The sequence below is a fragment of the Cavia porcellus genome, unplaced genomic scaffold (assembly GCF_034190915.1).
Source record: "Cavia porcellus strain 051 isolate PalLab524CR breed Dunkin Hartley unplaced genomic scaffold, mCavPor4.1 scaffold_11, whole genome shotgun sequence".
NCBI lineage: Eukaryota > Metazoa > Chordata > Mammalia > Rodentia > Caviidae > Cavia > Cavia porcellus.
Genome location: NW_026947494.1, coordinates 59,518,861 through 59,545,020, shown reverse-complemented (window position 1 = coordinate 59,545,020; position 26,160 = coordinate 59,518,861). Strand labels below are relative to the sequence as shown.

Genomic DNA, 26,160 nt, shown 5'->3' with positions numbered 1-26,160 from the left:
CACAGCTCCTATTCCTGCCTCACTCCCTTCTTTCATGCTCTTTCCTTCTTTCTTGGGTTTTCATTATTTTCTTTCCTAACTCTATGAAGGCAGGATACAGAGGAGGCCAGCAGGGGGCCAGAACACTGGAGCTGGGCCGAGGGCTAAGTGAGCTCTTGGGGTTTCCCCTCTGATGTGTGTGATTTTGGTCAAAGAATAGACACTTTTTCTGGTCATCAGTGTTCTCATTTGTGGATGAGGATGGGTGACCTGTGACAGGAACCCATGGGTGCACCAGTGCTGAGGTCACAGAGAATGCAAAGAATCAGGCTCCGCCCTGGCTCTTGCAAGTGACTGAACGTCCACGCCATGTCTCCTGTGATACCCAGGCACACCTGCAGGTACACAGATCACTAGGTAGAGGAGTGGCAATAGAAAGGGAGGAAATAGGAGGAAAACTTGGACTAAATATTTAATGTCACAGATCCTTGTACCTAATTAAAGTCCACATGGATGCTGAATAAGAATCATCTTTTCCCTGAACTCATTTAATTGCATCTTGCAGTCAGGTGTAACGCTCTCTCTCATTTTTTTTTTTTTTTTTTTTACAAAATGAGGAAGCAGTTTAAAGCTGGTTTTTCTTCTGCTGCCACAGAAGTCTGTGTAACTCCTGGTTCCTGTTTGTGGTGACAATGATCATAACCAGATGAATGAAGAGCACAAGATACACAAAGCAATTGGAGAATTTAAACCCACTGCATTCCTAGGTACACTGATCCCTGCACAGAGCTCAGCCCACGCTCCCCCATGCACTCCCAGCACCTCCTCCACAGCAAAGGATTTCTCATTTTCTCTGCTCCTTATATTCAGCCTCCCCATCCTTTTTCAAAACCGGTGGCTGATATATCTAAAACTTGTGCTGTTTTACAGGATGTTTTAAAAAACAAATTAGAAATCACCTTCCAGTTTCCCAGCAGTGACTGTCTCTGTGCAGCCCTATGAGTGGAAAGACAGGGCAATACGAACAATAGTTCTGAGATAGCTGTGTCTGGCAGTGCTGTGCTAAGTAGCTTCTTGCCCTTTGTCATCCATTAGCAAAGATGGAGACTGGGTTTGTACTATTGCATAGAACTCAGTGACCAGTGCAGAAATCTACTGTTGGATCCTAGGAGAATGCTAGGATCTGGAGTTAGCCAAGGGATTGCAGAAGTGCTGATTTGCAAAGGGCCTAGGAGAAGCCAGAAATCCTGGCTGAGCAGTCACAATACCTTGTCCTCCAGGCTGCAGGTTTACTTCAATTAGCACAATGGACCCAACGTTCGCCTTCTCAGAGACAACATGACATGATCTGTTCCCTTTTAGCCGTGTCAGTTCTGCAAACCAGATAGCAGAGGCTGCACACTCAGGAGAGAGAGCCTGTCTTTTTGGAACACCATTTGTTTGGACAGGATAGACCACTAAGGCATTTTCATCTCTTTAAAGCTCCCAGGACAGAGAGTAGATTTGACGAATTTCTTTTTTTTTTCCAAGAATTTTTTTTTTTTTTGCCCCTTCCAACATTTTGTTTAAGAGAAAATGAGATGTCTATCTTCTGTTTCCTTATTTTTTTTCAGGAAAGCAAAGGGTTGTTGACTTCCTCCCTCTCCCCTCCCTTCCTTCCTTCTTCCCGAAGGTACTCATCTGAGAAAAAGAGAACGAAGTATTGTTCCTGTTCTCCTTCTTAAGTCATATGAAATACTGTCCCTGCTAGTTCTTTAAGTTCCCTGCAATCTGTACACAAGAGAGAGGGAGAGAGAGACAGAGACAGAGAGAGCCAGGGACCAGGTAAAGCGGAGGGGTTGCTGCAGCCATCCAGACCCAGGAGCTGGTAAGTTACCCACGCAATCTTTTCCTCTTCATTTCCAAGCCCCTGGGATGGAGGCTACCGTGGGCGTCTTCCAAAAGATAAACCCTTACTGGTGTAGTACTTAGTCAAAAGGTATGACTGATGGATGGCTCAGAATTTAAGTTTGTATCTTAAAAAAATATAGAATACCAGTGTTTTGCAGAACTGAGGCTGGCAAAATTGCATTGGGGTTAAGAGGACATTGTGTTTAAACTGGATTTTGGCACTGGTAATGTGGCAGTGTTAACTGGGAGCCACTGGAATATAGTCTGTGTCCCACTGGACGGGTCACTCTTCCCCAGCACTGTGTCCTGGGAACCTTCTCAGGGTGTCTGTTAAGAGTTGTGGTTTGCACAGGGAGGTTTTGTTGCATTGTGTCTAAATTGAGGTGCCCTCCTCTTCTTCTTCTTCTCTCCATTCTCTAAAGAGAGCTGTTAAATTGTGACTGTTATTCTGCCTCACTGAAGTAAGAGGGAGAAAAATAATGTCACTTTGAAATAGTATTGCATGTGGGGATTTATGTAGTCAGGTGCCACAGATGGGCTGAATGCAAGTTTATTATTCCCTGCTAATGGAAAGTATCACCTGCCTCACAAAAGAGGGCAAAGATTTGGGGGCATATAGCTTTAGTTTTGGAAAACACATGCAGCTAGAAATGGGATGATTAAGATTAATTGCTTGTGTTAATAAAAATGAAAAAACTAAGGCAGAGATACAATTGAAAAATGTTCATACAGTGCCTGGTTTTCCAGGCTCCAGACTGAACAGAGCAAGCCAGTTGAGCTTATATACTACCAGTTTCTGAAAGTTCCATTAAATTCACCAAAAAGGATCATGTTACCAAGAACTCATTATGGCCTATGATGAAGGAACCAAGATTGTGTTGTCAAAAAAAATCAACAAGGTCACTCTGAAAGTCTATGCATATTTACTAATATTGATAATTTAATTCAGAGAGGTGCTGAGTGAGTGGAGGCAATGACCATACATGCGTTTTGAAATATTTGTTTCTATGAAATTTATGGTTGAGATTCCCTGGGATGTGAAGGGTATAATAAAAATAGCTAGACTATTATTTTAAAATTAATTTGACCAGATTATGCATTAACCACTATCAAGTAATTAATCTTTATGTGAGCTCAAACCATCACCTTCATGGGGATGAGAAAATATGACAGAACCAGATTGTTATGTAGGTTTTGTTCCGTTTACCAGACTCTGTCTTCATCTCCTTTTTTCAAGATTTTCCTTAGAATCACCGTTCAGCAAGCAGAATTAAAAGAGGTGTAATTAGTGTTGGCATGATTGGGGATGCGAAATGATTCCAATAGGAGTGGCAAGTGATTTGTAGCTTTCCTGTCCCTGCCCCTGCCACCCCATTCTCATAGATCTTTGGGTCAAAAGGTAGCCAGGACTGGTCATCATGTGCATTTTGCATCATTTATCAGCAACTGCGACTCCAGAGGCAAATTTAGGACTGTGTTCTTGACTTGATCCTTTCGGTTTCATTTCTCCTTGATAATGTATTTAATGCTATGCCTAATTAAAACAATGATTTCAGTTATTGAATTAAAGCATCAGATATAATATGAAACAAATGACAACAGCCATTCCGACTAAAGACAAGTAAGGCAAAAAGTGGGCAGACCATATCCAGTGTGTCTTTACTGTGGTCCAAGACTAAAGAGATGAAAGATACGCTATTTTCTTTATGAGGAAAAATTCAATATTTCCACTTACATTGTTAAGTTGTTGCCATGAGAGATTATCTGGTGGATACCAGGGGTGGGGGGAGATTCAACTACCTGAACAAAATCCCCCATCAGCTATTTTAGTATAAGTTGTTACTTTTCAATTTATCTTTACTCAAATCCAAGGAGGGACTTGGCATTTGTGGAAACTTCCAGTGTGATTCTTCTTTGGGTCATCAGAGGCTCTTTTGTGATATCATTAGGGGAATTCCAGTTTGGAATGATCCAGAATTTGACTCACATAAGATTTCACTAATTAATTTTTGTCAAAGCTATACACAAATCTAAATTACCAATTTTTCATTTGCATCTATTTTGGGTGCTGGGCCTGAACCCAGGGACACGAATATGCTAAGCACATGCTCTGCCACTTAGCTACACCCCCGGCCCCATACAGTTTAAATCATGGGAGGATGTGTGTCCTACAAAGCTGTGGGCTGGAATGGGAACTGAGTGAGTACAGCAAAGCACAAGCTCGGTCAGCGCACTTATTTAGGGCTGAATCTCAGCTTTGTCTCTTACTCTGGGAGGCCTCTAGACAGTTCTCAGCCTCTCTAAGTCTCTATATGACCCACTATTTAGTACATTCTACCAGTGTATTAGATTCATCCGAGAATCCAATAAGATTATTGACAAAAAAGCAAGTAACAGTGTTTGGGAAGGAGTGAGAGTTGATTATATCAGTTGTTATTTTTAAGGATCATACATGAACTCTTGAAAAGCACTGTATTTTTACAAATATTGTGAATAGAATAAGCCTCTTATGATTTGTATCAGTAACCTTGCCTAATGCTACATCGAGGATCTATCAGAAGCAGATTACTATTCATAATTTTAGAGCTGGGCATACATTAAGTGTTCTGTCTGAACTCCAATTTTTAAAAACATAAAATCAAAGGAGGCAGAATTTAATGTGCTAATATTCATCTGCTTCCAGCAGAAGTACCAGCTTTAGCTTTCAATGCATGTGAGCTATGCTCAGTGGAGCTCACTGATGGAGAAAATTTGCTCTAAGACCAAAGTTGTCAACTTAGACAAATGTGTGGAGAGCTCTAAACATACGGCAGACATTGTGTGCTCCCTTTCACCCACTTCTCCAGGCGGTGGCACTCAGTGCTGCTGGTGACCTTTACCATGGTCATGCAAACAATTATTTTGGATTCTCTGGTGTAATGAGTCAGCCAGAGAGAAAAGCACTGGAAGTGATACGTTGCCCCCAGTCCAGGGCTGAGTGCGCTTGGAGTTCCCTCTCTCAAACACCTCATCAGCGAATCATTCACTTCACATGACCGACAGGACACCAAACCACTACTGCGGGTGTATGGGGCAGATGATGTGTGACTGATCCAACTGTTGGATCTCTTGGTCTCAGCTTCAAAAGCTAACATGCCCACTAGCTGATCAAGTAATAATTATATTTTTATTTACATTTGAAACTTCCCTATACTTTCCAAAAGCAAAACACAGATTAGCAAAAATCTACCACTAAAACCCCAAACATTCGAAGGTCTTTTGTTAGGCTGAGAGGCTCTGGTACAACAGAAATTTGCCGGGATACTTACCACAGGACAGCACATTGTTGCTGAGCTGCCTGGCAGTAACGTACTAAAGGCATCTCCTACTGGGGCTTGCTGCCGAGGAAAAAGAGTAGATTAGGACTTAGATATGACCTCCGAACCCCTCGCATGGTGACTTACTACATTTCTTAACTTCACCAACCTCAGTTTGTGAAATGATGAAGCTGGTCTAAATCAGTGATTTTTAAAGTGTGAATGTGTTTCCAAATTCACCTGGGGGCTCGCTTACACTTTCCTCCTGCCCTGCGCACAGCCCTGGGTGACTGATCTATGAGGTCCTTCTGCTGATGTCCTGGGATTATTGCACGTGGATGGGGGTGTCTTGTTCTGTGTTCTTCAGGACGGCTCGGATGTTAGCCATAAATGCATGTTCTATGACCCATGTTTTTAAATGGAATTTATATTCAACATTGGGTGTTCCCTTTAGAAGTTAGTTTTGAATATATCAGGTGTTATTCTAGAATGTGATGTTACTATGAATAAGAAATGTCCTAGCCAGTCAATCAGACTGATGCAATGTTCTATAGCTATGTAGTAATTTTCTGTATCTGTGGATTCTTCACTGGGGGTTCAGTCAAGCACAGATTAAAAATATTTGACAAAAAAAGCCTGTGTCCTAAATAAATGCATATTTTTTGCCATTATTTCCTAAACAATATAGTATAAGGATCATTTATGTGGCATTTATATTGTATTAGGTGTTAAATGTAGTCTAGAGATGATGTGCCGTATACAAGAGAATGCATATGGGTTGTGTAAATGCTATACAGTTTTGTATAAAAGGAACTTGAACATACATGGAGTTTGGTATCTTCAGGGGTCTTGCAGCCAGTCTCAAGGATGCATAAGAGATGACTATATAAACCACTAATAGATTGGTTACCTAGACCAATAAATATTATAATTCTGTATACATAATAATTTTAGGTTATGCTTCTATATTATTTTCATCTTATAGTGAACATGTATTTTTCTTTAATCAAGATGAGATATTAAACTTTTACTATTCTCTTTTTTAAAATATAAGAAGATCCAGTCTCATAAGGTTTTATTAAAATCATTTTATTATCTGTTTGGTGCTGAGCCTGCCTTAGAAGTTAGATCCTTGTCCTTAATGTAACAGTGTCATCATAGGGATGCAAAATGATCACACTGGTGCTTGAATGATCAGCACGCACAAGTCATATTAAACCTGCTATAACTGAAAGAAAAATACATAGCTTAGAGAAAGAGCAGTTCAGAATTTTTTTTACCTAAATTAGTACATTTTTTTTCTTATATGTTTATATGGTTTAATAAAACAAAGCAGCAATAGATAACAAGTCTTCATCTAACAGGAACACAGAGACCACAAACATTTTAATTCAGGCTGTCAGAATGAGGGTTATTCTCTGTGACTATTCAAATGCCAATTGGTATAAAACAATGGCATTTAGGTAAAGGGAGAAGAACATACCCTCATTAGGTGCATGTGTCTCCTATAAGTTCACCAAAAATAACTATCATGAGGACAGGGACCTTGTTCTGTCCACTGCCATTATATAGAACCAAGACTACCACAGCACAGAACAGAGAGGCACAACAAATATTTGTGCCTAGATCAACCAGTGAATAAGTGGGCAGTTGAGGGAAATGTGCTATCTTTATATAATGCCAGATAAAGCAGTTTTATTATCTGCTTTAAAAAGAAAAAAGAAAAAAAAAATCAAGTTCTTTCAGAGTCTGGACAGTTCCAGACTGCCAGCTTGACAGATCTATTTCTCACCTGAATTGGCTGGAATTATACAGGTTTACTCTACTATTGTGCACGGGGCCGCTACATGTATATTAAAGTGATGTCTTGTCATGTACCCCCACCCACTTGTTCATGGGAGCTGAACATTTATCAGAGAGATACACTGAAAGACTAGTGTTGAATTTTATTTTCCATTTGTTTTCTGGGAAGATGATAGGATAGCAAATTGTTTTTGGGACAAGAGAGAATGATCGTTTTTTTTCCTTGACTAAAAGAGCTGTGAGCCAGAATTTGGCCTTGAGAATGCTCAGCACTCTGGTTTGTTGTAGCTGAGGGTATAAATTCAAGTTAAAGGGCTGCCACTTGGAGAGAGTTTACAAAACTCCCCACAGGGTGAATCCAGAGACAGGAATGTGATATCCTTGTTGAGCACAATACACTTTCTTTTATTTAATTGAAAGCCAAAATACTGCATTAAGGCAATTTTACATTTGTTTCATAAATTTAAATTGACAAGTATAAATACTTAATCACAAATTGGGATTTGGAATGATCTTCATTATGTTTAACAACATTGTGATCCAAGGTTTCTATTTGTTCTAGAAGTTGAAAAGATTTTTTTCAAAAGTCCACACTGACAAAATCTATATCTAGTGTCAAGTATCAGGGCTACACAGAGGCAATTCTGGCTCACTTCCCTATTTTCCTTTGATATATTTTGACCCTACCTCATTTTATATGATCACTGAAACCAAATGGGAAAATAATGTAATAGCAGTATCACCACCAAAGACATCTAGGGAGGAGTCACTACAAGGTTTGGGGCCTCCAAAGCACTATATGTATAATATTTCATAGGACTTTCCCATTTGAAGAAGTACATTATTTTATTCTCCCCATCTTAAGAAAAGGCAAATTTCTTTTCTTTTCTTTTTTTCTTTCTTTTGGAATAAAGAAAGTTATCTGATGTTGCTTGTTTTTAGGTTTCTCACTAAGAAGAGAGGATCAAAATAATCAGGTACCCTCTTGCACAGTATTACCCAAAGGTGGTTCCAGGAGGAGCAGTATGGCTCATCATTTAGGAGCTTGTTAGGAGCAGAGAGTCCAGGCTCTGGGCTGGATTACCGAATTAGAATCAGCATTTTATGTTAACAAGACCTCCAAAAGATGGTGTTGCACAATTGAGTCTGAGCAGCACTGTCTTTATGGTTTTGATATATTGCACACAGATTGATCTTGGAATGTAGGTTCCTTTTCCAAGGATTTACAAAGCTATTTGTTAGCTTTGACCTTGTCTAAAACAACAGAACTCTCTATTAATAGTGGTATTACTGGACAAAAGTCCAATCTATTCAGCTTAGATCAACATTAGATATGCTCATTGTACTTTCACCCAGTGAGTTAATTCTGTATAAAGGATCTCAATATTCTCAGAGAAGATCAGTCTTCATAATGCTTTTCAAGTGTGTTTTGAGTACCACCCATCACAGTTAGCTGGCAGATTCCTAATCCCTTCCCTGGACTGAAAGAATCTAGGAGAGAATCCAAGATTCTGACTGAGGATAGAGAAATCCATAGGGAAGGCTGTGGTGAATACTTAGGGGGTCATCTCCCTAAAAAAGGAGCCAGAAATCCTATTGTCTGGGTTGGTCTCCCTCGGAGAGAAAAGGGGGACTCTGTCCCCCAGCATCACAGCCAAGGAGATGCCAGTGTACAGGCCTCCCTTCCCCCAGTTAGAAGACTCTGCTCCGCTGAACGAATCCTTAGTTTCCTTTACACTGGGGACTCACCGTCCTGCTCGGAACAGAAATCAAGATGGGACTATTGTTGGAGGGGTGGGGAAAGGAAACGGGGCGGAAAGGAGCAAGGGAGAGGACCGGAAGAGCCTCTGGTTGCTGCAGCCCCGGGAACCAGAACCTGGACTGCAAATGGTGGCTTCTTCCCCTTGAGGCCTCTGGCCTCCTCCCACGGGAAGCGCGATTGGACAGAACTTCAAGAGTCAGTGCTGTTTTGTGGACAGCTACCGTGGCAGGGCTGTCCGCTTTGCGTCCTACTGACTTTTTCTATTTTGGGCAGTTTCTTCTCCCAATCCCACTGCTAGACTACTTTCTCAGAAGAGAAAGCACAAAGAGGGGTCTCCCAGCATTATCCTAAAAATGTCCAGGTTGAGCATTTTTGGATGCTAGGGAGAGCTGTTCTCTATAGTACTGGATTTGGTAGGCTGAGGAACACAGAGGACTTTAGGGTTACTAGGTACACCCAGAACCTCACCTCCTACCTAGCTTGCAGAGATCTGGGCACGGACAGACTGTCCCAAGTGTCATCTTTCTTGATGCCTGGGGGACCCCCATTAATGTGGCACATAAGAGGGTGTCTCCTTCAGGATGGGCCACAACCCTCTGGTACCCGGATAGTGTCAAGGCACAAACCACTTATATCTGGCAGGATCAAAATCTCCAAAGGCAGAGCTCTTATTTTCTGGTGGTGTCTGGGTCTGGAATATCAACTTGAAAGCTGGAGGAGTAGAGAGCCTAGTTTTTGGAAAAGAAGACACAACCCAATATTGTACCACTTTGAAGAAGGCAATCTGTGTGTCTGCAAAATCTCCATGTGCTCAGACACACTCTTTGTGCCCCTTCTTAGTCTCCTTGGAGTAGAATTTCAGCCTCACATCTTTGTGAGGACATTTAATGATAAGAAAATTCCATCCTTTTTCTTTTGTTTTGTTTTCTTTTCATAAAATGCTAAATGTATTTGCTCTTCAAACACTGTAGATATCTCGGGAGAAAGATTCAGTTTATTTAATGAAGGGTGATCTTTTATGTACCTGCCACATATGCCTTATACATGTCTGAATAAACAGGCAGCCTATCACAAATCATTGCCTGCTCTGGAAGATTCAGAGCTCATGGATTAGCCCCAAGTCGTTTGTTTGATTCAAGAATGTAGCTTTCAATTTTGAGTCCCCTATATCTTCAGGCATATTTACTGTCAGTGTGTTTTTCTTAGTGATGTTAAAAGATGATTTGAATCTGGTTAGCTAGTGGCAGTGGGGAGAAGTTTAGAGAAGACAGAAGTGTGATGGAAGCCATTCATAAAGTATTTTATTTGGTTACTGTGTATCACGGTGAGAATTCGCAGTACAGTGATGTCAGAAAGTTAAATGCAGTCAAAGCATTGAAGTTGGACTGTGCTCACAGACATGTGAATAGATGACAGGTCAGTGAACCCAAGTGCATGTGGGAATTTACTACATGATAAAAACAGCACTGGGTATCAGAAGGGGAAGCTGGGTTATGCAACTAATGATGTTGGGACAACTAGGTAGCTACTTGGGGGGAAAAAGTCACCTTGATTTATTTCTTAAATTCTAGATAGATTGAATTCTTAAAATGTTAAAAATGAAAGTACAGTAAGAAATTGCCTTTTAAAAAATGAAAGCCTGAAAATACTAGGAAAGCCTTTTTTTTTTTATTGTTTGTTTTAATTTCAGAGTAGGGAGAACCTGCTTAGTTTTTCTCAGAAGTCTTAGTATTTATTATAATTGTCTTACTTTAAGACAAAAAGCTTCTGTAGGGCCAAAACTCTCTAGACAAAAATCGAAAGACAAAACTAGGGAAAACATTTTCAAAATGAATCACAAAACAGAGCATAAGCAAAAACATGAAATACATATTTCACATATAATAAAACATACTTTAAACATTGGCTTTTAAACATTTTTTAAAAAGACTCTCATCTTAATTCATAATAAGAAAATGCAAACTAAAATATCAGATAATTTTAGCTACTTGACTGGAAAAAATGAAACATGTATTAGCACACGAATTTCTGGGTTCTGGCAAGTATCTCAGACATTTTTGGTGTGATTATGACTTAGCAAAACTTCTACCAAGAGCAATTTATGAATATCTCAAAATGCAATATTGCTGTTTTTGGAATTTATTCTAAAAATGCCCTCATAAGACACAAAAATCCAAACCCACAATGCAATATACTTGTCACATCATTATCATTGTAGGAAAAAACTATATCGCAATCATCCATAGTAACAGACTGCAGTAAGTACAGTACATCTGTACAATGAAGTTTTATGGACCTGGAGAACTCGAGGGAACAGAATAGAAATGGACTCTATACACGTGCTCAACTGACTTGGTGCAAAGGGATGCAATGAAGGAAGGGTTGTCTTTTCAACAAATGATACTAGAACAATTCAATATCTATGTGCAAGTAAATAAATCAGCTTAGGCCCCTATTTCACACAATTCATATATGTTAACTTGGAATAGATCATGTTGCTAACTGTAAGAGTTAAAACTATCAAACTTCTAAAAGGAAACATGAAAATCTATATAATCTTGGGCTAGACAGAATTTTAGTTTTGGCATAAAATGCACATAAAAATAAATGAAAAATTGATAAGTTGGATTTTATCAAAATTTTAAACTTTTGCTTTTCAAGAAGAAAGATACCAGCTGGGAATTTAGCTCAGCGGCATAAGCCCCTGCCTTGCAAGCAGGCGGTCATGAGTTCAATCCCCGGTACCGCTAAAAAAACAAAACCAAACAAACAAACAAAAAAAGATACCATTATCAAAGTGAAAAGACAAACCACAAGCTCAGAGGCAATATTTTCAAAACATTTATCTGGTAAAGGATTTGTTTACAGAATATATAAAGTATTGTTTAAATTCAACAATAATAACTACCAAGTTAAAAGATAGGAAGTATGAATAAAGACTTAGAGAAAAAAGATATTGAAAGACCAACACTTGAGAAGATATACTGTATCGTTAGGCTGTGACAATGCAAGCTAGTCATGCTGACATGTCTCTGTCTCCTCAGAAGAATGCCCCAAATTGAAAAGATGGGAAATGCCAAGTGTTGGTGAGCCTGTGGGAAGACCATAAGGCTTCTTATATCTTGCTAGCGGAAATGTAAAAGGGCACTATCACTTTGGAAAACTGTTCAGTAGATACTTAAACAGTTAAATAGAAATATATACATAGCATATAACCTGGAAACTTCACTGCTGGGTAACCATTCACAAAAACTGAGCTAACTTGAAGACTTACATAAACATTGATGGCAGGAGATTTTATAACGGCCCTAAGCTGGAAACTGTCCAAAGGTCTAGCAACTACTGAGTGGAGAAACAACTTGGTGCATCTATGTAAGAGAATACTATTAACAATAAAAAGGAACTATGGATACATGGAACAGTGTGAGTGAGCCTAAAAATCATTATGCTGAATGAAAGATGCCAGACAAGTATCATTTAGGAAGCCAGACATACAATAAATTTTGAATGATTTTGTTTATGTGAAATTTCTAAAAACAAAATGTTAGACACAGAAAGTAGATTAGTGGTTCTCAGGGACTAGAGTTGCAAAAGAAAAAACTTCTAATGGGCCTGAAAGAACTTTGGGGACTGATGAAAGTATTTTTGATGATGGTTGAACAATTGTATAAATTTTCTAAATCTCATTGTGATGAATATTTTAAAATGCTTGAATTTTATATTGTGTAAATTATACCTCAATAAAGCTGTTTAACGTAATATGGGAGAGAGAAAGAATGAGTTTTATATGTCAGGCAATTTTTAACCTATATAGTTCAGAAAAAAAGCCAAGCTCTCCCTGCATGCAAGAGTGGGTGCTTTCTTAGGAACCAAGGAAAGAGAGACCAGTGAATTCATAGACTGGGCACTGTTAACTGAGCGTATGAGGTAGCCTTGGGGAGATGAAATAGATCAGTTTATTAATCTAAGAACCTAAAAAGAAAGGCTAAGTAAATTCTGCTACTCACATGCTGATATTACTGAAGGAAAGTTCTTCCAAGACCTGGAGTCAAGGACATTCTGAAAATACGATGGACGCAGGTTATAAAATTGAGAATTGTGACTTTATGAAGGGGTTCTGGCAGTTAAATTACCAAGAGTCTCAATTTACGAGAAAAATGTGCCTTACATTACATTTGGCTCAAAATGTTGTTAAGTATTAATATTAGCATCATAGTATAACTTCCTCTCCATAGTAATCATTCAATAAATATGAGATGTATTTTCAAATCGAGCCAAACCAAACTGAAAATCTGTATACATCCCCCTGTTTCCCAAGTGCAGATCAGGGAATGTATCTAAATAAAACCAGAAAATTCTCTGAGGCTTCTTGCAATTTTAGGTGTATCAGCTATGGAGAGTAGCTCTCCCTCACTTCACCCCAAATAATTACTTCTGACACCTTTTAAGTGAAATGACCCTTCTGCGTGGGTATATGTATTGACAGCCAGCCCCCTGGCATACTCTCTTTTCCGTTTAGGTCATCTGGAATGCATTTTAGAAGGTGCTATTGAGTTCAGTTGTTTGCTCATGTATGTCTATTCTCTCTAGTGACATTAGAAACTGAGTTTTAGGACATGCATTGGTCTCATATTTTCATGGACAAGAGCCCTCCAGATTCTTGCTGGTCTCACACCAATTCTGAGATTCTCTGGAGAGACAGTTTTTTGTTTGTTTGTTTTTATCTCTAGAGATGAGGCAACTGAAGCTGAGAGAGGACAAAAAGATAAGTCCTACAATTCTGTAGACAAAGAATCTGTAGATGTCAAAGGTTTCGTGTTTATAAGCTGACTAACATTTCAAAAGGATATGCACTTTTTTTCAACTCTGGTTAAGTCGTGGTAATTAATTAACCAGAAATTAATTTAAAGATGTTATTGAACTCATACTACCCTTTAATTATTTTGTATTTTTTCAATTTGTTGGAGACTTGCAAATAGGTTTAGTTTTCAAATGTAGAAAGCAGGTCCTCATGCTGAGAAGGTGAGATCCATTACTAGAACCAAAGTTCATTAACAAATTGTGAGGGGGAATTTTTAACAAGCCACATCTTGTGGGGCCATGAGTTTTCCTATTCTTAAACTGCTCTCCATAATCACTTTGCGTATTTTATCAAACTCTAGAAAGTGTCTGGGAGTATTTATCATTATTGTTCAATTTCTTCCTTAGTTTAACAGCTACCTCTAAAATAACTCCCGATTCCTTCCTTTACCCCTGTATGACCTTGGGCAACTTGTTTAACCTATTTGTTTGCCAGTTTCCTCATTGACAAGATGGGGAAAGCATAGTACCTTCTAGAGGCCTTCACAGTCACATGAGTTAATGTATGTGATGCCTTTAAGATAATTTTATTGCATGGAAAACACTCAGCAAATATTGCTATTTAGGCACACTCGCCACTGTTTGCTGACACATAGTTCAGGCTCAATAGGTATTTTGGGGTTGAATTAATGAGTAAGTGACGATGTGAAAGAGAAGTGAAGGGTAGTTCTGGATTATAACTTCTCACCTACATTTCCTTGGTGACAAGTAGGCAACCAGGACAGCTGCTGGTGTGCAGATGCTACGCTGTGGAAGTATTTGTTGGGTGAGTTTAAGCTGGAAGGGTGATGGTATTTCCGGGTTCCTGGGTCCAGCAGACTTTCTAAGCCTGTTGCTGCTATGCGTTAGCTGCATAAAAACTTGTCCTTCAGGGGCCAGGGAAAGAGATGCTCAGTTAGGAGCTGATGTAAAGCACAGATTTTATTCCTCATGATCAACCATAAAAGGAAACAAACCCATCAACCTCTCCAAATAGGAGGAGAGGAGCAATGCACTCTTGCCACAAACCAAAATGCTGAGGACCACAATTATCAGAGGGTCACAGGAAGTTAGGATGACCTTTCATAGCAGGCTCAACGTTCAGACAGCTGAAAATTTCACTTCCAGATCATCCTGTGGGTAGTTATCTGGCTTTGTTGCACCAACAAAACTTCTATCTAATAGAAACAATTGTTTCGGTTTTGTTTGGTTGGTTTTGGTGTTTGCAAAGTGATTTTTTTCATGATACATATCTGGTAATGGAGTACCATGTGCTATGAGGGTTTGAATGTAAGAGAGAAAAGCCTGTTGCTAGACTTTGATAGGTGAGCTACTCTGATACTTTGATAGGTGAGCACAGACTGATAAGTAGTTTTAAAAAGTGAATTCTCAGACATATAGGCCGATAAAGAAATAATTAACTCTTAAAATTGACTGTTTCTGAGGCCAGGCAGTCATAATCATGAGAGCTTGTGCTCCTAGGCTGCCTCATGCTGGGGAGATTCTGTTTGGTGCTACAGATGCCTCAGAAGATTTGACCTAGTTCAGACCTTCCAGAGGTCTCCAGAAAATTAATGACTGTATTAAGTGAAAACCAATTTGCTTCCCTATCACCTCCATTCACTAGGCCTAAGTGCTCACTCTCAGAAGCCTTTAAAGATAAGCCATCAAGATGCTCTGCCTCCTTTTTAACCACCAGGTGACTTCAGCCGTTTGGACAATGTGTGACTTATGTTTCCTCAGCAGCAGGCCTTGCTTTTCTCCATCCTTTGCTTAATGTGTGGCCCAGAATATTCTGCTTCCCTCATTCTTCTGTGGGTTTGGCAAGTGAGGAACAGTGCTGGCTCTCTGGAGGCCATTTTCAGGACACAGCAACTGCTGGGGTTCTCCTCAGAATTCCTAAGTGAAGGAGTCTGGAGTGAAAAAAACCATCTGGAATGAGAAGTGTTGATTTATCTTATGGTTTTTTTAGATCTCCAGTCTTAATCTTGTGTAAGTCTTCCTCCTTTTTCTGTACACAAAATTTGAGAATATTTTCATCTTCTGTCTTGTTAGGAAAACTAAATACTAGTGTGATTACTATTAGTGAATGCCTTTCTCAGCCACCTTATATTTCTTAGTGTTGCAATAACCCTACAAAGTGAGTTGTTATTTCTTCAGGTTCCATTTTGCCACATGAAGAAACTGAGGCTCAGAGATTGAGTAATTTGCCAGTGGGTCGGAAGTAGAGTTTAGACCAGGAACTGCTGACTTCTAAGTTTATGCTCCTTCTGCATCTCTCTAGCTCTCTGTGATGTAACACACTTGAACCTACTGAGAAGCTTGTTTGGCCTCCCTAGGTACTCAGTAAATATTGTTTCCTTTTCCCTCATCATTCTTTCTCTTTTCCCCAGTAACCACAACCTAAAAAATGAGGAAGACAGCTTTGGGTTGATATGCCAGCTCCCTGAAGGTGAGCAGATAACCTTAATTCTAAACTGATGTAGCCATCTCAAACCATTCCACAGGGCTTTAGGACAGCTCTACAGGACTCCTGTTAATATCTCCTGCGCCACTTAGCCATGATCAAGGATATCTGTGGATTCTTTCTAAACAGTACACTTGAAGGTTTTTTCTTTTCTTCAAATGACTTTATTCACTCCCCCAGGCCACCCAGTGTTTCTGAGCTCTACAATACCTCAGATGTGGTCTTACCATCTTTGCACTGCATTCAGACCTCAGGCAAGATGTAGATGTCAGGGAAGAAGTCTTTGCTCGGGCTTCTCTTAGGCTTTTCCTATTCTTTAAACAGATCCTTTATGTTTTTCTCGGGCTCTCTGTTATACACGGATAGCAGCTATCATACTGAAGGCCACTAGTTCTCATCTGGGGCAGCCTGTTACCTTCTGGAAGTGCTTGAAATAAGGAAGGTGTTTCTTGCTTATTACAATAACTAGCGATACTATTAGGATCCAAGGGTTAGATCATGACAAAAGAATGAGCCCACATAAAAAGTAGCAGTCCCATTCACCCCATCCCCTGGAGAAGGTCAAGGCCATGTTCTCACCATTGTCCTCCCTCCATAGGTACTTCTTACAAATATTCTGAACGATTGGTCTCCTTTGTCCCCTCCCCCACTGGAGCTTCTGCATGAGAGCCCTTCTGCTGGTCTCTGACCCCTGGAACTACCTTTGAAGGTCAAAGGCGTATTGAGCTCTACCTCCTGTGTTCCATTCCTCTTTCTTCCTCCTGCTCAAAGTTTTTAACAACTTGAAGACCTTTTGCCCTAGCAAGTACCTGTTAAATTGATCAGGATTATGAGATATCCTCTGAGTACAGCTCAGAGACACGGCCTTTTAGAATAATTTTAGGTCGGAACTTTGTCCGACATCCAAACTTTGTCCAAACTAATAGCTCTAAAAAGCTATTAGTTTGATGAACAAATCAGTTAACTTGTTAAGTGATTAAATGATTTAGACAAAGTAGCAACAGTGAGCTGAGTAAGACAGCCAGTGAGAAAAAAACAAAAACAAACAAACAAACAAGAAACTAAAGCTTGGGCCTGATCATCTTTAACATTCTTGTTGAAACATCGGGATATGGACACTAATCTCATCAAGGACTCTGGCCTCCTCCAAGACAGATAACTTACTAGAGGGAGACAGAGTTGTGTCCCTATGAGATGCCTGTGATCTGATCCCAGCTTAGCGATAGAAGGATGAGGCAGAAGTGCAGAGGAATCCTCGAGGGTGGAAATTTTCGACTTCGTGGGTTTTACTTTCTGGCTGGTGTCCTTGAGAAGACCCTTAGCTGCTTTCCCTTTTGAAATTTCATAGAGAAGCTTCTTTTTCCATCATGGGAATTCCCAACTCTGTTTCACTCAGGGGTTCTCCCGTTTTCTTAAAGGGTATTAGGGAATACTTCAAAAGGTTTTTAAACATTTTCTCAAATTGAAAACATCTCTCTACAGAGTAGCATAGTGACACACGTCTGCAATTCCAGCAAGCTGAAAGGCCAAGGCAGAAGGATTTCAAGTTTAAGGCCAGTCTAGGCAACTTTATCAAAATAAAAAATAGAAAAACAAAAACTGTAGCATAGATCACAGCTGGGATAGATCACAAAGCAAAGAAATTTGTTAAAAGAGGAAAGAATAAATATTTATTAAGCACAGGCCGTGAGCCATGTACATTTCCTACTAAGTATCTCATTTTAAACTTCTTCCAGATGCATGTATTAATCAGGATAAACTAGGCTATGCTTCAGTAAATGAACTCCAAACTCCATGGCTTAGAAAAAGAGAAAAGAGAAAAAAAATCACAAAGGTTTATTTCTCACATCCTTACATTTCCATTAAGTGGATTAACTATGATAATGACCTTAATTATTTTAATGTTATGTTCCAGACTGACACAGCAACTATTATCTGGAGGAAGGAAAGAAAATTATGTGAAATTATGGACGACTTCTCAGATATCCCACAAAGAAATGACACAAGCTATTTTACTGGCCAACTCAAGTCCATGGCTATGCCTACTTGTAAAGAAAAGAAATGGGATCCAATCACACGTCTAGGAGGAAAGCTAAAACTATTTGACAATAAGCATTATTATTCTTGTTATAGGTGAGGATACTGAAGCGGGGAAGTTAGTAAGTGATGTATGTGGCTTTCAAAGTCAGTTTCTCTCCTGTAGTGAGTACATCCCCTTGGCACATGGCGTATGTGGTACCCAAACTCCTCTTCAGATGCTGTTGCTGGACTGCAGTGCTCTTGGGGCTTAGAGAGTTTGTGCATACACTTGAACAGGCTAAAGCCAAATAAATATTACTATGGCTAAACCATTATCCCATTTTATCTATTTCAGTTCTCTTTCAAAGGCTTGAATACGTTAAACATGACATCATTTTAATGGGAGTTTATTTTGAGCACGTATTTTCTTTCAACTCCTAGTCTTAGGTCTCGTGGGTTTCTTTGGTTTGTTGAATAATGGGAGAAGAGCTATACTGTCCTCAATTCAGTAAGGCCACTGCCTGGTACATATTCAAGATCCAGGAAAAGGGTGTTAAAATTTCTTCTGTTACCTTCAGCAAAAAAAAAAAAAATCTCTAAGAAAAAAAAATTCCTCCTTCAAATGAGTGATAAAATAACAAGACAGATTTTAATAGCTCTCAGAAAATCAATCCAAGGACTTTATCTCCCTGGAGCCCAGAGGAAGTTCCCTTATGTCAATTCTTCTTAGATTTTTAAAATTCTAAATACGCTTAATGAGAGAGAAGTTGGGAGCATGTGGTGGGTACTCCTGGACCACCAAAGTATCCCAGAATCCAGGAGTGGAGAAAAATAAGGAGTAAGAGCAGGGGCAGAAGAAAGAAGAGGACAAGGAGGACAGGAAGTAGAAGACAGGGAAATGACATCAGGAGACAAGGTAGAGTCAAGGCGGCTAGGGGAATCTCAAATAATTACATGGAAATAACCCAGAACTAATTTACTGATTAACATGATTGTTAAAGAATTATATTTTTATCCATTATAATTCTTTTGTACATTAAGATGGAGTACTTTGTTCAAAATGAAAAACTGTAGCTAGAGGCAAGTTGTTTAACCTTGCTGGTGTCCAGTCCAGTCACATGCTGCTTGACCTAATGAATTGTAATTTGCAAAAATCTTTGACGGTGGAGAGTGCAATATGAATATTATGTGTTCTTAAATGAAATGCCCTCTTAAGAAAGGAAATCTCCAGTAGCTTTATAGATGCCTTAACTAGTAGCTAATGCCTGCTAGAGCTGATTGTCCAAGTTTAGTGAACCAATTGTGGATCACTAACCCTGGAAAAGCAAGAGAATAAGCAAACAACCAGGCAATAACAAGTGGCATGCACCGTGAAGGCATTGGCTTGGTCCAGAGAGAGATTCCTGAGCTAAAGGAGGCCTTATTTACTGGAATGGAAAAATGTAGAGACAGGAAATTGCTCAGAGGCCTCCTGTCTTTTCCTGTGGACAGGGAGATGCACTAAGGGTTGGCTTCTGTTTTGGATCAGAATCTCCTTTTTAGGAATAGCTTCAGTTGTGTCCTTGGAAAAGGAAAGAGTGTGTGATATATTTGTATGGGGTGACCTGGGAGGAGGATATGGGGAGGAGCCATTTGAAAGCTCTCTGGAACCAAACTGCTTCCTTGAACATCATAGGCTCCAGCCTACCAGGACTTAGTGGGCAGACCGGGCAGCTGCCTGAGCTTAGGGAGCCTTTGGATCTCTCGAGCTACTAGCTCCAAGGGGGAGCCAGGTGGGTCCCACTGAGGAGAAGACCAGTTCTGCAGGTTCAGTCTGGCCTGTTTCTCAGGCACATTGGCTGAGCCTCGGTCTCTCATTCAGCTGGTATTTATTTACCTGGCCACAACCTCCTGTCAGACAGTTTTAGGCAGTAGGGATGTGTCGGGAGCAAAAGACTACATCTCTGTGCTCACAGAGCTCACATTCTAGGGGAGGGATAATGAATAAAGTAAGTTGTAAGCAGAAAGAAAGGGAAAAATAAAGAAGGGAAGGAGAGAGTGCTTTGGGGTCAGGGCTAGGATGAACTTATTGAAAAGATAATGCTGAGTAAAAAGTTGAAGGAGGCAAAAAAGGGAACCATGCAGTGTCTGGAGGAAGAGATGGTCAGGCAGGAAGCAGTAGCAAGTGCAAAGGCCCTGAAGTGAGAGAGACCTGATCTGTGCAGGAAACAACCAGATCCCAGTAGATTTACAATAGAGTAAGCAAAGGAGACTGTGTAGGGTCTGAGTGAGTAATGTCACACAGCACCTTGTAGGTCACTGTGTGGACTTTGGCCTTTACTCTAAAGCACACAGGAGATCAAAGAGGCCCAAGCAGAGGAATGACAAGATCTGACCTCTGTCTTGGTGGAATTAGAGTCTTGGTTGTCATATTGATTAGACTGGTGGGAGCCCAAGGGAGGCAATGAAGAGGAGTCTGGGGTCTTTTGCAGTGATCCCGAGAGGAAGACACTATCACATGCTGTGGCAGAAAGTGGTTGGACTCTGGGTAAACACTGGCAGTAGAGCCCATGGAATAGGCTCGCTAATTCATATGCAAAGTAGGCTGTCCAAGAGGGAGCTAATGAGCTAGGGAGCAATGGTGACAAGGGGTCAGGCCAAGGGAGAAGAGTCTTAGTTGTAGTAAGCAGCTTCTTCTTGTTTTTCCTCTTAGTTGAAGGTCAGTTGTGTACTGGGCACAATAGTGATGCTGAACTAACAGGATCCCTGCCCTCAGGAGCAAGCAGTCCACTGAGAAGGTCCGGCCTTAAGTGAATTATCATTTACTCAAGTAAATGTAAAATGCTCCTTCTGATAAGTGCTGAGTATCTGAACTGGTGGATCAGTCCCAGCCGGGCAGTCCTGAGGAAGGATGCCTGCTCTAGCAGCTGAGTACACACATGCTGAGCCACAGAAAGAGGCAGAAGGAAGGGAAGAGGGTCACAGGCAAGAGGAATGGACATACAGTGTGGTTCTGAAGGTGGGGGGTGTGGGAAGCATTGTATGTGTGAAGAGCTGAGAAATGGCCAGGCCAACGGGAGTGACTTGCAGAGAGCTTGGAGAACTGGGGTGAAACATGGCAGAGGCAGATGAGTTAGGGCTTGTAAGCTGTCTCTGGATTTTGAACTTTATCCTGAGATCAAGAGAAGTCACCAGAGGCCTTCAAGCAGGGAAATATCCTGGTCACTTACCTGTTGACAAGCTCACTGAAGCTGCCTTGTAGAGAATGAATCAAAGGTTGTAGAGTCGGGGTGAGGCACGGGGTCCCTTCTGAAGCAAGGATGCTCAAGTGAGACTACAAGTGCTGGACCAGGGAGACAGTGGGGGAAGCCATGCTGAGGACTCGTGTGAAGATTCGAAAGGTATGCAGAAAGAACTTGGTTTTGGATTGGACTTGAGAGTTAATGGAGGGGAATTTCAAGAATAATTGTAAGTGCTTTGCTTAAATCATTATACAAGTGGAGGTAAGACTCTCTTACTTGTAGAACTCACCCGCTTGTATTACACCTACCAAGGGAAGTGAGAAAGTGAGAACTTTATTTTTCTATGAATATTTAAAAATAAGGTGCACCATGGCATGGTTTAGTGCCCAGCCTTACCTGAGAGAGGTTTGACAAGTGACCCCCTCAGCCCTCTTCTGTGACATGACCTGGTTCCAAAATGAATTAATGCAGCCCTGCATCTAAAACATGATCTCCAAATCAGTGCTATCCAGTAGAAACATGATGTCATACAAGCTATGAATGTAAATTTATGTATTCTGGCAGCTATATAAAAAGCTAAGAGAAACAGATTAATTTGAACAAACCATTTTATTTAGCCCTATGAGTCAGAAATAGTATTTTAACATATAATTAATAGAATAATTATTAATATCACATTTTTTTATTTTTTACTAAAGTTTGCCCCAGTAACTGGAATTGAGCAAGGGCCTGCCTGCTTTTTTTTCCTTGATGTAGTGTGTCACTAAGTTACTAACTGGGCTCAACCTGAGATCTTCCTGCCTCAGCCTCCCAGAGTTCTGGGATTGCAGGCATAGAATACCACACCCAGCTTGTTGCTACACATTTTTAAGTTCCATTATGCATTTTACATTCCTAGTATGTCTCAAAAACCACAAGGGGTTAGGACAAAATTGGGCAGCACAACTCTATACTCACAGCAGCCACACAACTCTGCACGAAACGGTGAAAATACAGGTCCTTTCTAGAAATCTAAAAAATAAATACTACATTAAGTAGTGCTTCTTGCATTTGGAAGTGTAATGTGTAGTTATTAGTCGGCTACGTGCATTTGAGAACATCAGTGAATACCTCTGCCTCCGTTTACATAAGGAAGTGTGATAGGCTTGGCGACGTGCACCAGGCTCTTCACTCCTGACCTGTAGGACAAGGAAGTCCAAGCAGTTATTCCTTCTTTTTATCTTGTCATCACCCCTAAAGAAGTCTCCCCTTCCAAACTCTTCTACGATATCTGAATGATGGGAATTGTCAAGTTCAATAGTAAACTGACAGAACTCCAAGAATGGGTTTCACTCCCAATCAAGAAAGGTGAAATTTTTCAGGAACACTTGACTAGATATTTAAATGATTAATAAAATTGTTGATCTTTTGGAATACTATAATATGTGTGGCTAAGTTTTCCAGAAATGTCCTTTATATTAAGAAATATATCGAGATGCAGTTGGCCTTTCATATCTGTGAGTTTGGTATCCACAGAATCAACCAACCTCATGTTGAAAATAATTTTTAAAAGCTATCTATACTGAACATGTCTGGACTTTTTAAATACCATTATTCCCTAAACAGTACAGTACAGAAATCATTTCCATAACACTGACCTTTATTAAATTTTGTAAATAATCTAGATATCCCTTAAAACATATGGGAGGCCATGTATGGGTTATAGGCAGATATTAAAATGGTAATTTTACATAAGGAAATTGTGCACCATTATTATGATAACTGGGGAGGCCTTGGAGCCAATCCCCTAGGATGGGAAGGGATGAGTGTTTTATAGGTGAAATAATATGGTATAATGGTCTACCTCCAAGTGCTTCTAGTTGGGAGACAGGGAAGTGGGTAGGGTGTGTGATGGATCACTCATGAATTTAAAGTGGATATAAGACAGGGGCATTCATTGTATTATTTTCTCAACTTTCATAGGTTAAGCTTTTCCATAAGAGAAAGTGGTTTCATTTAAGTAGAATCTTCAGAACTTCTTAGGTGCTACTATTGTTAAATTTCAAATGTTCCCCTTAACTGCTGTGTGTGCTTCAACACCAACTTGAGCACCAGAAACATACAATTCTTATTTCATACTGAAGTGAAACAAAGCCCCAGGCACATATTTCCCATCATTTACATTTCTCTGGTGGTTTTGGTGTTAACATGGCTACACTCTTGTTCTTCCCTTTGGTACAGTTAAGATCAATATTTATGAACAAATGGCAGTGAGGCTATGATTCACAGAGAGTCCCAGACTTCTCCAAAGCCACGCAGGCACCCGGCAGCATGGCACTGTATGATTTGGACAAAGCACATGGTACAGACACTTGGTCCCCAGCCATAAAGAACATTGCTTGCTACTTGTATTTTGAAAGTGACATACTATAGGGAGAGGCAAGAGTTCTCTCAGAAAGGGATTCGGGGGACTGTGACCTCCATGGCTAGGAGACCCAGCATCTGGAAAGTGTATAGGCCTCCGGTCACTCTGGGTTGCCCAGGCATTGTTTGATTTTGGGCCTGGTGCCCTCTCAGTTCAGTAAAAGATTGCTAGCTTCTTCCTGTCCTCCATGCTCTCTCAGACATCATGATAGAGTATGAGCAAGCTGGACCCCACTTCCAAGTCATTGCCAAGACATGGTAAGGAGTAGAGTGGTACACTGGGAACACAGGACAGCCTTGCAGCACAGACACCTTCATGTCCCCTGGCCTGAATGGGCAGACAGATCTCCAGGCAAGAACTCTGCTGTGACCTGTCACCAAGAAAGAGAGCAGGCACTTTCACCTGGAAGGGAAGATTGAACTTAAATCAGTGTATACAAAAAAGAGAATAGGGCTCAGCCTGAAAATGTTTTCCTTCTGCATTTTCAGCAGCCAGAGGAGTACTGAGTTTGGGGTATCAACATATGGCACAAATGTTAATTTTAAGAAAATTTGGGCATGCGCATCATGTTAACTGTGCTACTTCCTACACATAGGATACTTGGCTACAGTTGTAGCAATTCAGTGCCAGATTTTCTCAAATGTCAGGCATTTTAAGAAATAGTTTCTCAGAATTTAAAATCACACACACGGTGAAAATGCTACTGTAATGTTTCTAAATAGAAGAAATTTGACCCCCAATGAAGATGAGACAACAGCTGAGTAGAATTTACAGTGGACCCTTGGTTGACTGTCAAAACCCAGAGAGTGCTGATTTTCCTTTATGCTGTGATCCCTTTGTTCAATAGCCAGAAGATAACTTGGAACGGAAGGACTGTAGATAGTTCATTTTGCTGATTCTCCTTGCCTGTTGAAAGACCTCATCTATGTCATATAAATCAGAGGAGCAAGTAATACTTATCCAGAAGAGAACACTTCTCTGGTATTTTAGCAAATCCAGTGCTTGGTGGCCCTCCTGGTCAGCATGGTGTGGTGGTGAAATACAGTGTGCCTGCTATTCTTCGTGAATTCCCCTTGAGTACTTTGGTTTATCCAGTTCAGATCAGATGCTCTTGGAGAATCTTTTTGGCATCATGATTCATATCGTAATTATGCGTATTTCAAGATTGTTCTGTCTCTGTTTATTAGTCTGCATCCAAATATTAGTATATTTTTTTAAACCTCTGTACCAGAGGGAGAAATCTAATGGTATATTTCCCGGTGGATTGATGGGACAGTGTAGTAGGAAGAGGGAATTGCGAATGATGTGGAGCTTTGCAGGGACCAAGCTAGAGTCAAGGTAATCTCGTGGGAAGGCAATAGATGAGCTAAGATTCTAGACATTTGGGGCTATAGAACTCTATGATTCTTGTATATTCCTTGTGCTTCTGCATTAAAATCCATTAAATCTAAACAAGACAGCATTAAAGATGTTATTCTCATGCTCTAAGCATTCTATAATTAATTCTGTCCACCTCAGGGGTAGTTGTAGGAACCAAATGTAATAAAGGGTATGAAAGCTTTTGAAAGAGTTGAGAATTATCTCAGTGTAAGTTTCTACAACATCACAAAAGAATTCTCTCAATAAACCTAGAGTTGTTTCTTTTTTAAGTTCCTAGTGTAATTTTTGGTCAGTTTTAGGAGCTTACTTAATCTCAGGTGAAGATTCAAGAGTGAGGATGAGAAGAATTATAAAAAGCAAAAAAATACATTTAAGGAAATGAATATGGTAATTTGAATGTAAATTAGATTGACCTTTTCAGAGAATAATTTAGCAATATATACAAAGACCTGAAACTCATACTTTCACTCCACAATTCTATACCTAGAGAATCTAATATAAAGAAACGATGTTCAACAAAGATTGATGAACAGAGTTGTCTACTGCAGAATTATTTTTATATTGCATGAAAATATAGAGTGAATAGTGTTGTAAAAGAAGATGTATTCACGGACAATAAAAGAGTTGAAAGAAATAAACCAAAATATTAACACATTTATTCTTGGATTATTGATTATTTTAATTTTCTCCTTTAGATGTTTCAGTATGAAATTTTACAATGGTATGAATTTATATTATTTAAAAGTCATTAAAACTAAATTATGTAGAATCATTCAACTTAATCTAATGCAAGTGCCAACCCATTTTGTCTTGATCAATAGCCAGTTTATCTCAACTGCATTTGTGGCTGGCTTCTTATTCTTTTGCTCCCCATGCTGCTGTGTGGGCTTTATATCACAGCTGCTATTGACCAATAGCCCTGCAACTCAGGACTGCTGAATCATCTGCCAGTTTTAAGATGTCAGCATTCCTCCATGACTATGTACACACTCTTCTTCACATGCAGTTCACAAGATGCAAATGCCCAGGGCTCGTTCTCTCTAGGATAAAATACACTAAGGCACACTCTTAAAGTGAGACTGCTTAATCCTCCTTAAGAA

At 39.9% G+C, this 26,160-nt stretch overlaps 1 protein-coding gene across 1 annotated transcript in view; it reads left to right on the top strand.

Moving 5' to 3' along the window:
- The first annotated feature begins 1,398 nt into the window (after positions 1–1,398).
- Positions 1,399–26,160, top strand: part of Znf366 (zinc finger protein 366) — a 64,836-nt gene continuing 40,074 nt past the window's right edge. The window contains exon 1 of the mRNA XM_003461604.5: positions 1,399–1,846. The gene's annotated coding sequence lies outside the window, so the exon portion shown is untranslated. The remainder of the gene's footprint in view (positions 1,847–26,160) is intronic.